The sequence below is a fragment of the Pinus tabuliformis genome, chromosome 8, assembly GCF_031772625.1.
Source record: "Pinus tabuliformis cultivar Carrire ecotype Pingquan chromosome 8, CPIR1, whole genome shotgun sequence".
Classification (NCBI taxonomy): domain Eukaryota; kingdom Viridiplantae; phylum Streptophyta; class Pinopsida; order Pinales; family Pinaceae; genus Pinus; species Pinus tabuliformis.
In genome coordinates, this window is record NC_142294.1 from 1735092933 (window position 1) to 1735110787 (window position 17855).

The following is a 17855-nucleotide window of genomic DNA, read 5'->3' on the forward strand; positions in this document are numbered from 1 at the left end:
TGAAGATCAACTGAAGAGAGAGAGGACACAAGGCAGCTACACATCAGTTGCAAGCTGACTCATCCTTTCTCAATTCATCTATATATTGAGCTCTCTCCTATGAGCTCAGGAGGCTGGAATTTTGTGCAAAGTAATGATATGCTGTTGGTTTCACTATAGAGCTATTGGGTGATTGCTTGAGAGAGGTGAAGAGGAGAAATTCTTTCTGCTGGGAGGTGTTGCTGGATTGGGGCCTTCAATGGTTGTAACGCTCTCAGAACCTTTACTTCTTCATTAATAAAAGCTATTGAGGTTCTTCTATATGCTCTTGTTTCAATGATATATTGTGATAATTGTATATTTGGTTTACACTAATCCTTGAACCAGTTATGATTGCATGCCTCTTGTAGTTTCCTTCTTTGATATTTTGCAGGATCTCATTGTAGCCGGGCCAGCAAAAGAGCAAGGAGCTAGGAGCAAGCGGCCAAAGAAAAGAGTTTGGATTCGACATTAAGCGCAAGGCAACGGTTAGTGCATTTCTCCACTCTCTTTTGCTTTCATAAAGAAGTAAACCTTAAGTAGTTTGCTTTACAGTTGTTGCTGAGGTACTATCACCCTTAGAGTGGGATAGGGTCATCCGAGTCGGATACTTTTCCCTACAACAAACTAGCGACTCCACTGGGGATCGTATCCGTTTGATTGTGTTTGTAGTATTTTGCTATTCATTTCCTGAACAAAAGAGTACCAAATCGAAAACCTTTTGACTATATCAAAAGCGAAGTAGAAGGCAGCTACTCTAGCTCATTTCTGAGCAAGTTCATGATTTGAAGAGCTGATCTACAAGGATCCTTGTAAGCTCTTAGTGATAGCTTTTCACCTTCCTTATCATCCCTTTGAGTGTGCTTGACTGATTGCTTTTGATTTGAGCAAAAACTGTGCATTTTTGAGAAAATTATGACCCGGAAACTGTGAAAACGCAACTTTCGTTTTCCAAAGCAGGTAGTACACAGGCTACCTGCTTTGCAACGCAGGTCCCGAAGGGGCTACCTGCGCTGAGAGCCAGACTGGCTGTGCAGCACCTGCGTTGGCCCAATTTTGCCTAGTGTTGTTGGGGTTTCCTCCTTTTCTCTTGCATGTTTTCACTATAGATTTGGCTACCAGTTACCAGTCTTGCACCTGTTCTGAAACCAACATTACTTGCCATCATTCTGCCTCTGTTATATAACGAAATTGTACTTGTTCTTTTGTATTTCTTACTCATTTACAATTTCCCATAACGAAGAGTAAACTAGTCTTGCTTTTGGCCTCTTAGATCTGAACCTGTGTTAGGCATTGTGCTGGTCTAAAGAGTTAGCTTGTTTGATGTCCATAGCTGATTAGTCATTTTACTTTCGTCATTATGGTTTGATTTCATGCATTTCCAGTGATTAAGTAAGTAAATCTTAAGGTGTCTTTTGATTTTGGACAAGCTTGTTTGTTTTCACTTTAAATCGAAATCAAAGTTATATAACAACTTTCTTTTTGTAACCCATCTACATTAAGAAAGGGAAAAGAAAATACATGCATTGTGCATTTTGAATTTGACTGTTTGCTTGACGATTTAGGAAAAATTTGCATTTAGTGTGTGCTCTATGATCTGTGTGAAAAGATTTGCCTTTCTTTTCCCTCAGTAGTTAAGGTTTTCAAAGTTGAAAGATTGAAAAGTTTGCTTCTCATCTTAGACTGCATTCAGGAATTTGTTACATACATCTCGTGGCGATCCTTAAAGGCAAACTGCTAAGCAAGATCAACATTAAAATAAATCCAATTTACATAACAACGCTTTGTAACATAACGCAAACACATAGAGGTCTAGGTAGAGACGTGTTCCGGCGTCGTTAAACATAGTGACTGTCGATCTCTACGAAGGTGGGTGATTCCTCCTGAGAGTCGGTGGCACTAATACGGACTTGTGCTCCCACGTACCGTCGCGTATATATTGGGAGACCCCTATAGGCAATTATCCTTTATCCATAGGAAGCCGTGTCGGCCCTACTGATCGCGATGCAGTGAACACAGCATTCACGAAGATCGACCACCCGTACCGTAAAACGTATTCTGTGGTTTCGCGAAAAGTTTGGCACACCCTCTGCCTAGAACTCCAGAGAAGTTTCTTTTGGCCTTTTTCAAACTCGATAACTGAAAAAGTCCATCCGAGCATTTGTCACTTCGGGCTCGTTAAAACATCGAAGGCGACTAGAGTCATCTTTAGCTTTTTCTCGACTCTTAAAACATGAAAAAGCAAGTTTGTGTCTAAAAGCGTCGTTAATAAAATTTATTTTAAACGGAACATAATCACCTGTTATTCCCACGTTGATCTTTCAGTTGAAAAGTATGGAGCCCACCAACCAAGGAAGTAACCTTGGTGGAAGTCCAAATCCCTTCTCCTCTTGGGGAGATGTTGGTGCACCTCATATGGCCACATTGTCACTTCCAGGATTGACAATTGGCCTACCTGTATGGCTCTTTTCAACTAATGTAGTTCAGATCGCCACTAATCCTGAGCAGTCGAATCAACAGTCAGAGCAGTCTAGAGCTACCCACCAGCCTTCCACTTCTTATAATTCTCCCTCTGATCCTTCATCTTCACAAGGTAGAGCCGGCAAAAGTCAGCCTCCCATGGAGAAGAAGGAAAAGAAGAAAAGAGAAAAGAAGCAGAAGGAGCCTATGGCGAAGGCGACTGGGGGCAAGCAAAAGATAGCTGACAAAAATCCACACATTGCACCGACCGGGCCTAAATCGCCATGTGTCATTTGCAAAGGGGCCCACTTCCATCGTGATTGTCCTTGTATTCCCCGGATACTAAGGGACTGGTCCCCAAGGTTGCACAATCCAGTAGCATCAACCTCTGGTAGTCATGTTGATTGCAGTCCGTCAACTAGCGAGAGTGAAGGACGAAGAGGGAGACCAAGATCACCCTGTATGTTGTGTGAAGGTGATCATGCCATCCACCGATGTCCATTCTTAGGTGAGGCAAAGAGAGTTTTGGAAGATCGTCCGGTTTCACCGTTACGACTTCCTCCTGGATACCAAAAACTCGCGCTTAATCCCTCGATAGTTGAAAATCCAGCTGACCTGCTCAAGTGGTCCGCTGAAGTGTCGGTCATTGAGAATGAACCTACTGAATCCAGACCAGACGAAAGTCTAAAGGTCGAAACGGCAGTTGACCCGGTTCTTCCTTCAGAGGTTTCATCCTCCAATGACTCCGTCATTGAAGACCCATCTTCAAATGACACCCTCACTGAAGAGGATAAGGATGACACCGTCCATATTCTTTTCATCAACACAGACTCTGATGAGCATCAGGGCAATGCACCCATTCCTTTATCGCAGGAAGGAACATCGTCAGGGTCGTATCCGGCCGTATATTCGGTCCCACCACCAAGCAACCTAGTTGTATCCTTTGATTGGAACCAACTAGGCAGACCCCGGTTACCAGCCAGTATCCCATTCAGAATCATAGTCCAAATCTACAGAATGGTGATGGCTGGAACTATCATTGATGAAGGGGCATATGTGAGTATCCTTTCCTCTATTGCTTGGAAAGCACTGGGTTGCCCGGCGCTTTTACCTGAGATGAGAAATCTATCAGGTTTTGATAAAGGAACCAGTCACCCGTTAGGGATTCTCCCCAATGTTCCAATTACATTGAAAGGGAAGACAGTTCATATGAACATCATGGTCGTCCAGGGACCCTTGGTTTATAACTTACTCCTTGGACGAGACTATATATATTGCATGGAGGCAATAGTGTCCTCGCTCTTTAGAGTCATGTGTTTTCCGCACGAAGGAAGAATGGTCAAGCTCGTAGACCAACTTTCATTTCCAGGATCACGCATTGCAAATAGTCAAATACCATCCCTTAACGGTTTATTCACTCAAGGAATGCCTCCACCCCCGGTTCTACTTCCCGATGAATGCGAGTAATTCAGAAAGAAAGAACTGGGACCTAGGGGGCATGCACCCTGGCCTGCCTTGGGCAGAGAAAACCTTGGGTATAAAGTTAATTTCCGCAAAAGAATGGACTAGTCCGTACCCCGTCCGAAAAAGGAAGAGAAGGTTGTTCTAGGATAAAAATCTTTTGTCAAAGTTATGTGAGCGAAAAGATCGACTCCCTTTGTCTAAAAAAGTAGGCTCTCCTAAGGAGGAGATCCATTTGTGGCGGCAAGTAGCCACCATCTTTGAATGTCAAGCCTCACCCATTAAAACATATGTTTTGAAGGATAAGTAGGGGCAGTCTTCAAAGAAAGAGATGAAATTGCTGCAACAAGTAGTCACCATCCTTAGCAACCTAATGATAGACATCGCCGAAAAGAGAGTTTAGTTTGCGGCAGCAAACAAAACCATTTTTCGGATAATAAGTAAGAGGACAGAATCTCGAAATTATACTTTATACCTGGGGGCATGCGAACCTTTTGGAGTGCAAGCACGGGACGACTATTTATTTTTTAAATTTTTAGGTCCTCCCTTTAAACCTGTAGGTCTAACCCGTTAAACTCGTAGGATTAGCCGTTTCCAGCTTGCATAAAGAAAGGATGTGAGGCAAAAGTTAAAACCTGCCGAATTGGAGTAATTAGTGAGGTATCGCTCCTTAAATAAGATTACCTCACCTGAGGCATTCCTTGTATTAAGACTGGTATAATTGAGCAAGGTTTGAACGCATTCAAGCTCGTTAAAAAATGAACTGCCCCTTAAAGTTTAAGGGGCATATGCCTCGTCTGCATTATTATGCTGGAGGCATAATCGAGCAGTTTTAGCAATGTTCATGCTCGTTAAAAAATAGATGCAAGAATTCGAGCAGTTTTTGTACAGAGTTCATGCTCGTTAAAAAATAAACATATATTGTGAGCAATCTTTCCCTACAGTTCAAGCTCATCCAGAAAAAATGAACCGGTAAATAACCTTGAGAAATGTAACCTTTGACTGCCATATTAAAACCCTTGGTCGTGTTTATATGCCATCACCTCCATCCGTTCATCTGGCCAATCGTTCATCTCCATATGTTTGTTTACCCTTTTTGAGGAACAGCTGCGAAGAGTGATTTCACTTAGCCATCCTTGTGACACTGCCGTGTGTTATCACTGAAAATGCTGTTGTCAAAAATTTTTAGCATATCTAAAAGGCAGGGTGTTTTCGCAGCGCCTGAATTCTGTTTAGCAGTTTCGCAGCGCTACCTGTTTGCGTGGTTTCGTAGCGTGCTACGAAACTGGGGATTTGTTTGAATTCTCAGAGGAGACCCAAATGACAATTGCTAAAACACAAGAAGACCGAATTCATATGCTGGTATTCTCATCAATATTACCAATTCTGAAGGTAAAATTTATCCTTATTCCATGTAGTAAAAAACCTAAAGGGTGCTACACACCCATGACCATAACAATGGGCAAGTTTCAACTAATTAAGAAGTCATGGCCAGCTATATCTGATATTGATATTGTAAACCCCAGCGAAAATGTAGGAAGGGGCATCTGGGTGTGAAGGGGCACATGGTCCACACCGACAAAAGAAAGTATTAGGAGGAGCGAGCACTTCAAAGTTTTTGGCCTCCATCACTCATAAAATCTTACAAGCTGATTAGTGCAAGCATTCAGCAATGGCTAGATATGAAAATAACAGAGTTTTAACATGGAGTAGCACGTGAGTCATACACAGAGAAAACTTATAAGCAGGAGTGAACACTGAAGATTCTGTTGAACATCGCTCATCAAAGCAGCAATGGCCGGAGATGAAAACCAAGAGAGTCTTAATATGGAGTCTCAGGGATTAATTGCATTGGATGGCTCTGTCGATCTCAAAGGCAGGCCCGTTCTCAGGTCCAAAACTGGAAGATGGAAGGCTTGTTCCTTCGTCGTTGCCTATGAGGTCTTCGAAAGGATGGCTTATTATGGGATTGCCTCCAATTTGGTGATTTACCTGACAGATAAGTTGCATGAAGATACTATGAGCTCGTCATCGAATGTCTCTAACTGGTCTGGTACAATCTGGATCACCCCTGTCATCGGCGCCTATATTGCAGATACTCACTGGGGACGCTATTGGACATTCACAGTGTTTTCATTCGTCTATATTGCGGGGATGGTAATTTTGACATTGGCGGTTTCATTGCAATCTCTGAGACCGCCAGAATGCACACCGGGCTCCAACTTCGGTCAGAAAGCTTCCAAGTTCCAGGACCGTGTGGGATTCTCTGTGGGTTATGCTATTCCCACGGTGGGATTGATTATATCTGTCATACTATTCTTAATAGGTACTCCATTTTACAGACACAAAGTTCAGAATGGGAATCCATTCGATCGCATGGCTCAAGTAATTGTTGCAGTAGTTCGTAAATGGAGAGTTAATGTGCCGTCGGATCCCACGGAACTTCATGAGGTTGACCCCAAAGCCTATGTTGCTAAAGGCAGATTCCCCATTGCTCATACTCCGGTTTTGAGGTTTTTGGACAAAGCAGCAACAAAGGATGGTCCAGTGTTAGAAAAAGCAGAGAAGTTTTGATAGATAATGGTACGCGGACATCAGTTTGTGAATTTACAGGTGCTACACTAATACTTTTGGCTACTAGATCGATGGCCGGCCAGTAGAGAAGAAGAGGGTGGGCCCACAATTGAATAGTGGAGATCACCGGATTCATATGGTTGATGCTGCAGAAAACACACCCAGTCCTAAGCGATTAATGCCAAGTGTCAAGTAGCTTTATAAAGAATTTGATTGCCATAAGGCCGCCATGGTTAGTGACACTGGGATAGAGATGTGGCGCAAAAGCTGGAATGATATTGATTGATGTCGTTAAAAGATGAGTGCACTAGTGAATGGCATCCGTGAAAGATTGAATGGCATCCCCTGGAGGCTGTAGAATTGAGGGAGGTTGACGGCAAGGCGGAGAAGATGGTTCTGTCGGTGTTTGGTTACGGTTCCATAATATGGAAGGCGGGTTTCCACTATGACAAACAACGAGTTGGTTTCATCAAAGGCTACCGTCGTCTTTTCCATCAAGGGAGCACAGACCATAGAGGAACCCCTGCCAATCCCGGCAGGACTGTTACACTCGAGCCTCACGATGGCCACATCAGTCGAGGCGTTGCTTACAGGGTTTCTGGACAGGAAGCTGAAGATATTGCTTTATCTTATCTAGAAGTGAGAGAGAAGGAATATGACCAAAAGGCCTACGTTGATTTCTATTTTGAAAAGGATTCAATAGAGCCAGCTATATCTGGAGTCCTTGTGTACATTGCATCAACAGACAAGAATTCGAATTAAAATTACCTGGACCCTGTACCATTGGAAATGATGGCTCATCAAATTGTTGGAGCTGTGAGTCCTTCCAGGCCTAACATTGAATATCTCTTTCAACTAGAGACAGCTCTACTTGAGATAGGTTGCAATGACAGTTACGTGACAGACCTCGCAAATGCAGTTAGGAAAGTATTAACATGCAAAGATGGAGATGCTACTTCAAATGGAGATGCAAAGTACTGAACTTCAGTGTGAACTTCAGCAATTTGTTGTCTTATTCGCGAGATTGGTTTAAAGGATATTTTGCCGAGCCTTTTGAGTTCTATAACATGCGCTGCCTCAATCTAGAATATCTCTGATGTTATTGTGGATCCATTGAGAGATAAAGTTGCTAGTGCCCACATTGCAGCTTTGATTTCTAGGTTCTATGCATAAAAAACAGAGTCCCTGTAGGAATTATATCTTCATCAAATCCTTCATCCAAAAGAAAATCAGTGACAGTAGAGAATTAGGAGCACAAGGCTAAATTTTATACTATCGATGCTTTTGACTCTAAATGGGAGAAATTTCTAGATCCAGGGGAGTTCATTGTGATGGTTTCATTGGTTAAGAAAATTCGGAAACTTTACAACAAAAAGATGCAGCTGATTCTGACAGACAAGCCGAAGTTGATATATGTAGACCCAGTCAAATTGCAAAGGGTGAGATAGTTTGGTTTGATAATCCTAAGGAGCTTAATGTCCAAGTGTTGAATTCTTCCAACTTTAAGATCTGTACTTTGAAAAAGACCACCTCATTTGAAGATTTGAAGACAGCAAGGAATACTCCAGTGACTTTATGTTCCAGTTGGGATTTATGAAGCTTTTTATTGGTTTGATGCTAATCAAGTTGGCTGTGATATGTAATGATAGAAGCAAGCTTCATCTTCTTAAAACTATTTAGGTTCCTAATAGCTGTACAAATGTCTGAAGAGATCATGAATTTAAGCAGAAAACGCTTCAAAGATATATAGGTTCTGTTTTGACATCTACAGCAGTTTCGTAGCGCGCTACGAAACTGCTGTAGAATGTTGTTTTGTGGAAAAACAATGAATTTTGATGATGAGGTCAGTTAATGGTAAAAGAAGGTCTCAAACTCAGGCAGGGAGATCATACATGGGTTTCATAACAACTCAAACAGTGACAGGTGTAGGTCTTGAAGGGAAAATAAAATATTTTGTTTATTTTCATAAAGTTTTCTCAAAGGCAATTTATGACCGAGCTACTAGGGTATTGGTGGGGTTACCAGAATGTTCGGTTGATACACCTGTTGGTCCTTGAAGTATCCAGATCATATAGCATATGGTGATTATGCGTTGTTAATTGAAGGTTCAAAGAACTTGGAGTGTGGTCTTTAAATGATGAAGAGGAATGGAAGACAGGGGACCGTGGATATAGGATGATTAATTTTATCAATTAATAAGCTGTCTTACAGCTAGCATCCGAGACCAGCTTGCTCGGTGAATGCTCCCTTAACATATCTTAGCCATAATGGAAATCATACAGCTGTCCAGCATCCAAGAAAGCATCAAGCCTGCGAGGAGAAAAGAATTAGTGTTTTAGTTTGATTAGGGCTTTATGTAATTACAGCCCAGCATGTTTGTAATTAATGCATTAGTTAGTAGCATGTAGGAGTAGTTAATAGGGTTTTCGAGCTCCCTCTAGAAAGGGAGGAATGTATTCATATAAATAGAAAAAGTTAGAATGTAGAAGGGGTTGGATACTTTATAGAAAAACAGTGTTGTTTTGGGCCATTGTAAGACCTTTTTGACAGTAATAGTAAAACAGAGTTATTCTCTTCTCAAGATTCTCGAAGGATTGTCATGGTCAAATGTAGTGATGATGTGTTATACTTTATGTTATTTTATGGTTTTGTTGTATGCAATCACTCATAATTCATAATTATATGCTCTGACTTCCTGTGTATACAGCAAGCTATGTGTTGGTGGAATATGTTTGATATGTAATGCTAAGAGCCTTGATTTCCATGAGGTCACTGTGTTTTCCTTGTTTACTTGATATTATAGACTCCATAGCCCAATGAGAGCCAGTTTGATGTGTTTCCAACCAGTTATGCTTTCATAAGTGAATAAAGAGTTAGCCATCTAGTGTTTGAAGTATTTTATCAAGAATTGTGAGAGAGCCCTCTCTGATCAAAGAGGCTAATCTTTGGTCTAAAGATTGGTTGAAATAGTTACATGAAATCATGCTTGATTGCAGCCCTCAGTTGTGATTTTGTGATAACATTTTGGTGCGTCTGCCGGGAGATTAAGATTGAATTTCTGAAGGTAGCAGGAGTTCAAATGATTTTCAAGGCTGCAAAACTACCTTGGCGACTCCATTGTTGAAGAATTCAAGGTTTATATATTCATGGTGATTCCACTGGAGTTATGAAAGACCCAGAAGCTGCTCTTCTTTGTTCAAGGTATGCATGCATAGATTTCTCAGGAATTCATGGTTTCCCAAATCATTTTCCCAAGGATGCATACTTTCTAAGGAATGGTCCAAAATTTAACGGAGAGAATCTGAGTTTAACTTTGGATCATATATCAGATTTTTGTGAATTTGCACAGCTTCTTAGAATTAAACATGAGGATGTTTGCATAAGGTTATTTTATGATTCATTCCAAGGGAAATGCAAACAGTGGGTTGAATGCTTGCCTGCCAAGTCCATTAAGTCATTGCCAGACTTTTGGCTTATGTTCTTGGAGGAATGGATAGATAGGTCAGAGGTGGAAGTAAACTCTCCTTCAGTTGAAGGTTTTAAACAGTGGAATGATGATCATAATAAAGAAGAAACAAATGAATCTTTTTCTTTGTCCCTGTCCTCATATCTGAAATCTTTTGACTGCAAGTCAGAGGATAAGATGAAATTTTTTGATGAATTTGCCAAAGACATTGAGAAAGAAATTGAAGGTTTAGAAGGACAAATTCAGGCATACAATTTTCATGATCATGATCATTATTCCCATAAATTTTTTATGACTGAACGCAAGGAGACTATGCTGGTTCCCCTCTCTTTTACGATTGAGGAACTGAACACTGTGGTTGAAGATCAGTTTGCACAGCTGGAAAGTGTCGTGGAAGGACAAGCTGATCATGTGTTCTGGGATCCTGTAGCTGATTATATGGAAGAGTTTTGCTCTCCAGTGTTTCAGTTTACCTATGAAGATCGGAGAGTACTTCAGTGGCAGCGGTCTTTACACTATCACATTAGTTCTGAAATCCGATACAGTCAGGGAAGATTTCAGTGGCAGCGGTCATTACACTGTCATATTGGTTCTGAATTCCGAGACAGGCAAAGAAATCAAATGTCAGACAAAGCAAATGATTGGCTGCATTGGAAGTTTCATATTGATTGAGCTGAGGGAAGTTTGAATGGTTAGGGTAGGTAGGTAGATAAATTGCAAATAAGCTCAAGGTTAGCTGAGCATTTATTTTTCAGTAGCATTAGTTTCTTTCTCCTACAGTCATGCTTGTCAAGCAAATTTCTGTTTGTCACAAATGGGTAAGGCACTGGAGCTGCGTGTTCTTAGCGCACCACAAGGGCACACTATCCCTAGTGGAGCCACTGTTATCACTGAAAATGCTGTTGTCAAAAATTTTTAGCATATCTAAAAGGCAGGGTGTTTTCGCAGCGCCTGAATTCTGTTTAGCAGTTTCGCAGCGCTACCTGTTTGCGTGGTTTCGTAGCGTGCTACGAAACTGGGGATTTGTTTGAATTCTCAGAGGAGACCCAAATGACAATTGCTAAAACACAAGAAGACCGAATTCATATGCTGGTATTCTCATCAATATTACCAATTCTGAAGGTAAAATTTATCCTTATTCCATGTAGTAAAAAACCTAAAGGGTGCTACACACCCATGACCATAACAATGGGCAAGTTTCAACTAATTAAGAAGTCATGGCCAGCTATATCTGATATTGATATTGTAAACCCCAGCGAAAATGTAGGAAGGGTCATCTGGGTGTGAAGGGGCACATGGTCCACACCGACAAAAGAAAGTATTAGGAGGAGCGAGCACTTCAAAGTTTTTGGCCTCCATCACTCATAAAAGCTTACAAGCTGATTAGTGCAAGCATTCAGCAATGGCTAGATATGAAAATAACAGAGTTTTAACATGGAGTAGCACGTGAGTCATACACAGAGAAAACTTATAAGCAGGAGTGAACACTGAAGATTCTGTTGAACATCGCTCATCAAAGCAGCAATGGCCGGAGATGAAAACCAAGAGAGTTTTAATATGGAGTCTCAGGGATTAATTGCATTGGATGGCTCTGTCGATCTCAAAGGCAGGCCCGTTCTCAGGTCCAAAACTGGAAGATGGAAGGCTTGTTCCTTCGTCGTTGCCTATGAGGTCTTCGAAAGGATGGCTTATTATGGGATTGCCTCCAATTTGGTGATTTACCTGACAGATAAGTTGCATGAAGATACTGTGAGCTCGTCATCGAATGTCTCTAACTGGTCTGGTACAATCTGGATCACCCCTGTCATCGGCGCCTATATTGCAGATACTCACTGGGGACGCTATTGGACATTCACAGTGTTTTCATTCGTCTATATTGCGGGGATGGTAATTTTGACATTGGCGGTTTCATTGCAATCTCTGAGACCGCCAGAATGCACACCGGGCTCCAACTTCGGTCAGAAAGCTTCCAAGTTCCAGGACCGTGTGGGATTCTCTGTGGGTTATGCTATTCCCACGGTGGGATTGATTATATCTGTCATACTATTCTTAATAGGTACTCCATTTTACAGACACAAAGTTCAGAATGGGAATCCATTCGATCGCATGGCTCAAGTAATTGTTGCAGTAGTTCGTAAATGGAGAGTTAATGTGCCGTCGGATCCCACGGAACTTCATGAGGTTGACCCCAAAGCCTATGTTGCTAAAGGCAGATTCCCCATTGCTCATACTCCGGTTTTGAGGTTTTTGGACAAAGCAGCAACAAAGGATGGTCCAGTGTTAGAAAAAGCAGAGAAGGTTTGATAGATAATGGTACGCGGACATTAGTTTGTGAATTTACAGGTGCTACACTAATACTTTTGGCTACTAGATCGATGGCCGGCCAGTAGAGAAGAAGAGGGTGGGCCCACAATTGAATAGTGGAGATCACCGGATTCATATGGTTGATGCTGCAGAAAACACACCCAGTCCTAAGCGATTAATGCCAAGTGTCAAGTAGCTTTATAAAGAATTTGATTGCCATAAGGCCGCCATGGTTAGTGACACTGGGATAGAGATGTGGCGCAAAAGCTGGAATGATATTGATTGATGTCGTTAAAAGATGAGTGCACTAGTGAATGGCATCCGTGAAAGATTGAATGGCATCCCCTGGAGGCTGTAGAATTGAGGGAGGTTGACGGCAAGGCGGAGAAGATGGTTCTGTCGGTGTTTGGTTACGGTTCCATAATATGGAAGGCGGGTTTCCGCTATGACAAACAACGAGTTGGTTTCATCAAAGGCTACCGTCGTCTTTTCCATCAAGGGAGCACAGACCATAGAGGAACCCCTGCCAATCCCGGCAGGACTGTTACACTCGAGCCTCACGATGGCCACATCAGTCGAGGCGTTGCTTACAGGGTTTCTGGACAGGAAGCTGAAGATATTGCTTTATCTTATCTAGAAGTGAGAGAGAAGGAATATGACCAAAAGGCCTACGTTGATTTCTATTTTGAAAAGGATTCAATAGAGAGAGCCAGCTATATCTGGAGTCCTTGTGTACATTGCATCAACAGACAAGAATTCGAATTAAAATTACCTGGACCCTGTACCATTGGAAATGATGGCTCATCAAATTGTTGAAGTTGTGAGTCCTTCCAGGCCTAACATTGAATATCTCTTTCAACTAGAGACAGCTCTACTTGAGATAGGTTGCAATGACAGTTACGTGACAGACCTCGCAAATGCAGTTAGGAAAGTATTAACATGCAAAGATGGAGATGCTACTTCAAATGGAGATGCAAAGTACTGAACTTCAGTGTGAACTTCAGCAATTTGTTGTCTTATTCGTGAGATTGGTTTAAAGGATATTTTGCCGAGCCTTTTGAGTTCTATAACATGCGCTGCCTCAATCTAGAATATCTCTGATGTTATTGTGGATCCATTGAGAGATAAAGTTGCTAGTGCCCACATTGCAGCTTTGATTTCTAGGTTCTATGCATAAAAAACAGAGTCCCTGTAGGAATTATATCTTCATCAAATCCTTCATCCAAAAGAAAATCAGTGACAGTAGAGAATTAGGAGCACAAGGCTAAATTTTATACTATCGATGCTTTTGACTCTAAATGGGAGAAATTTCTAGATCCAGGGGAGTTCATTGTGATGGTTTCATTGGTTAAGAAAATTCGGAAACTTTACAACAAAAAGATGCAGCTGATTCTGACAGACAAGCCGAAGTTAATATATGTAGACCCAGTCAAATTGCAAAGGGTGAGATAGTTTGGTTTGATAATCCTAAGGAGCTTAATGTCCAAGTGTTGAATTCTTCCAACTTTAAGATCTGTACTTTGAAAAAGACCACCTCATTTGAAGATTTGAAGACAGCAAGGAATACTCCAGTGACTTTATGTTCCAGTTGGGATTTATGAAGCTTTTTATTGGTTTGATGCTAATCAAGTTGGCTGTGATATGTAATGATAGAAGCAAGCTTCATCTTCTTAAAACTATTTAGGTTCCTAATAGCTGTACAGATGTCTGAAGAGATCATGAATTTAAGCAGAAAACGCTTCAAAGATATATAGGTTCTGTTTTGACATCTACAGCAGTTTCGTAGCGCGCTACGAAACTGCTGTAGAATGTTGTTTTGTGGAAAAACAATGAATTTTGATGATGAGGTCAGTTAATGGTAAAAGAAGGTCTCAAACTCAGGCAGGGAGATCATACATGGGTTTCATAACAACTCAAACAGTGACAGGTGTAGGTCTTGAAGGGAAAATAAAATATTTTGTTTATTTTCATAAAGTTTTCTCAAAGGCAATTTATGACCGAGCTACTAGGGTATTGGTGGGGTTACCAGAATGTTCGGTTGATACACCTGTTGGTCCTTGAAGTATCTAGATCATATAGCATATGGTGATTATGCGTTGTTAATTGAAGGTTCAAAGAACTTGGAGTGTGGTCTTTAAATGATGAAGAGGAATGGAAGACAGGGGACCGTGGATATAGGATGATTAATTTTATCAATTAATAAGCTGTCTTACAGCTAGCATCCGAGACCAGCTTGCTCGGTGAATGCTCCCTTAACATATCTTAGCCATAATGGAAATCATACAGCTGTCCAGCATCTAAGAAAGCATCAAGCCTGCGAGGAGAAAAGAATTAGTGTTTTAGTTTGATTAGGGCTTTATGTAATTACAGCCCAGCATGTTTGTAATTAATGCATTAGTTAGTAGCATGTAGGAGTAGTTAATAGGGTTTTCGAGCTCCCTCTAGAAAGGGAGGAATGTATTCATATAAATAGAAAAAGTTAGAATGTAGAAAGGGTTGGATACTTTATAGAAAAACAGTGTTGTTTTGGGCCATTGTAAGACCTTTTTGACAGTAATAGTAAAACAGAGTTATTCTCTTCTCAAGATTCTCGAAGGATTGTCATGGTCAAATGTAGTGATGATGTGTTATACTTTATGTTATTTTATGGTTTTGTTGTATGCAATCACTCATAATTCATAATTATATGCTCTGACTTCCTGTGTATACAGCAAGCTATGTGTTGGTGGAATATGTTTGACATGTAATGCTAAGAGCCTTGATTTCCATGAGGTCACTGTGTTTTCCTTGTTTACTTGATATTATAGACTCCATAGCCCAATGAGAGCCAGTTTGATGTGTTTCCAACCAGTTATGCTTTCATAAGTGAATAAAGAGTTAGCCATCTAGTGTTTGAAGTATTTTATCAAGAATTGTGAGAGAGCCCTCTCTGATCAAAGAGGCTAATCTTTGGTCTAAAGATTGGTTGAAATAGTTACATGAAATCATGCTTGATTGCAGCCCTCAGTTGTGATTTTGTGATAACACCGTGATTGGAAAATTCCAACCTGTACCTGGAATCTACTGCTATCCCTGTTTATCACTCGTTGCTCAAAAGACGAGTCTTCTTTGAGCTCTTTTCACTGACTCGTAAAATATGAAAAGTTTGCCGAGTTTTGGCCTTCCAGCTCGTTAAAAGGACCGGAAGAGCTATCCCTCCTCTAGATTTTAATCTTTTTGGACCTGAGGGATTATTGCACAAAAAGATCGAGCGCTTGTTTTGTTCAGCTCGTTAAAGAAATCGAAAATTCATCCCTTTTGTATTGTTTTATACTTTTTCGGACTTAAGGGATTAGATGACGAAAAAGGAATTTTGGAGTTAACTTTCCGTACCTTTTCAGACTCTCTAAAAATGAAAAGGACCGAGTTTTCCTTGTCATTAGACTCGTTAAAATGATTAAATAGCGACAAACTTGTCTTTAGACGAGAACGAGTTTCCCTATCGCTAGGCTCGTTAAAACATAGCGATGGGCTTGCCCGAAGGGCAGGTTATAGAACAAGCATATGTTATCCTCCTCAAGCTTGACAAAAATAAAGAGGTACTGGTCAGCAATGACTGGGGAAAAATTGGGAGAACCTCACAGCATTAATGGTAGCAAGTCGCTCTTGAACATGACACTTTGTCCTCCGTATCACATCGGGTTGGGCTGTTTCATTCACCGGTCTCATAACCATGGTCCTCGCCACACTATCCACAATTGGGGTAATGCTACCAATCCATCACATCAGTGTCGTTATATGTTCAAGAGATGTGGTTCTGCAAAGAGTCAACCGTGTCCCATCCACTGCCATACATTATCCTTCATCCACTTCATGGCCGCCACCCTGAATCATACATCACAGTTTGTTTTCACCTCATCACAATCACTAGCTTCGTTCCGTGTCACTGATGTGGGATTCATTAAGGCCCTCCTTTGACGGATCGCTCCTTGTCGACATCAGCTCATTATCCAAGGAGTTGATCTAGGAACACCCCCTTCAGTACTTCGAAGCTTGCATGCCTCAATGGCAAGTTTCTCACTTCCGGCGACAGGTATACATCAATGACCTTCGACCAGAAGATTTTGCATGGTGGTCGACGCCAAGTCCTTTATTCCCACCATGTGAATTGTACTGCCGTACCTTGAGGGTCATCATCCTTATCGGTGATTCCTCTCGTGCTTGTTAACGGTTTACATCATTGACCGGTAATCAAGCGATGTCTTTCCATGTTCGACTTCAAGAAATTCTCACATGGATCGACTTGTACATCGAGTGAAGATCGGAAGAGATTGAAGACCCCGGATCTAGTTTCATCCATCCGGGCTGCGATATATATTCAGGACATAAAGACATTTGATATGTACATCATTACAACAGATGATCATCCTTCTCAAAAGGATGATAATTTCAGCAGAAAATTATCAGTCTACAATCAGACGATTGTCTGTTCTATGTACCAAAATGTATTTATAAAGCTGAGCATGGGAATGCCCGCCTCAGCTAGATCATGAAAATGTATGAAAAATAATGTATTGTATTGTATCTTATTACAGGACACTTCTCAGCAGATTGAATGAACTTTGGATCCTCTCAATAAAGCATTTCACCCGATAAACGACCTCATACTTTAGGGGGCATCTGTTATAGACAATTTTGTGCCTTACATCAACAAGCATGAATTATCAATAATCCAGGGGATCCAAAGTTCCCTAAACATGATGTTCCTACCCCTAGAGGAACAAGGTCAGCAAACCAACAGCTCTCAGATCAGTTCTCCACCTGAAAACACTCAAAAACAAGCAATCCTGAAATCAAAGCAGGTGCTCCACTAGGCTTCTGCGCTGAAACTCAGATCCTCCATGGTGTACCTGCGTTGCAAATCAAGTGGAACAAAGGCCACCTGCGCTGAGCGAGATGGGACAAGTGGCACACTGAGTCATTGCTCTGGAATCTTCCAAAAATGACACTTGGATCAGGGATTTCGCCTTGTGATGAGTCAGAGGCTTTGTTTCTCCAAGTGGAAGCAAGGTTCTCCAAGTGGACTCAAGAACTGAAGATCAACTGAAGAGAGAGAGGACACAAGGCAGCTACACATCAGTTGCAAGCTGACTCATCCTTTCTCAATTCATCTATATATTGAGCTCTCTCCTATGAGCTCAGGAGGCTGGAATTTTGTGCAAAGTAATGATATGCTGTTGGTTTCACTATAGAGCTATTGGGTGATTGCTTGAGAGAGGTGAAGAGGAGAAATTCTTTCTGCTGGGAGGTGTTGCTGGATTGGGGCCTTCAATGGTTGTAACGCTCTCAGAACCTTTACTTCTTCATTAATAAAAGCTATTGAGGTTCTTCTATATGCTCTTGTTTCAATGATATATTGTGATAATTGTATATTTGGTTTACACTAATCCTTGAACCATTTATGATTGCATGCCTCTTGTAGTTTCCTTCTTTGTTATTTTGCAGGATCTCATTGTAGCTGGGCCAACAAAAGAGCAAGGAGCTAGGAGCAAGCGCCAAAGAAAAGAGTTTGGATTCGACATTAAGCGCAAGG

The 17855-nt window shown here is 41.2% G+C and overlaps 4 pseudogenes; all 4 read left to right on the forward strand.

Moving 5' to 3' along the window:
* Nucleotides 1–5733: 5733 nt before the first annotated feature.
* LOC149243025 (protein NRT1/ PTR FAMILY 5.1 pseudogene) lies at nucleotides 5734–6513 on the forward strand (annotated as a pseudogene).
* Nucleotides 6514–6903: 390 nt separating this feature from the next.
* LOC149243026 (gamma-glutamylcyclotransferase 2-3 pseudogene) lies at nucleotides 6904–7494 on the forward strand (annotated as a pseudogene).
* A 4009-nt stretch (nucleotides 7495–11503) lies between these two features.
* LOC149243027 (protein NRT1/ PTR FAMILY 5.1 pseudogene) lies at nucleotides 11504–12283 on the forward strand (annotated as a pseudogene).
* Nucleotides 12284–12673: 390 nt separating this feature from the next.
* On the forward strand, nucleotides 12674–13268 carry LOC149243028 (gamma-glutamylcyclotransferase 2-3 pseudogene; annotated as a pseudogene).
* Nucleotides 13269–17855: the final 4587 nt, after the last annotated feature.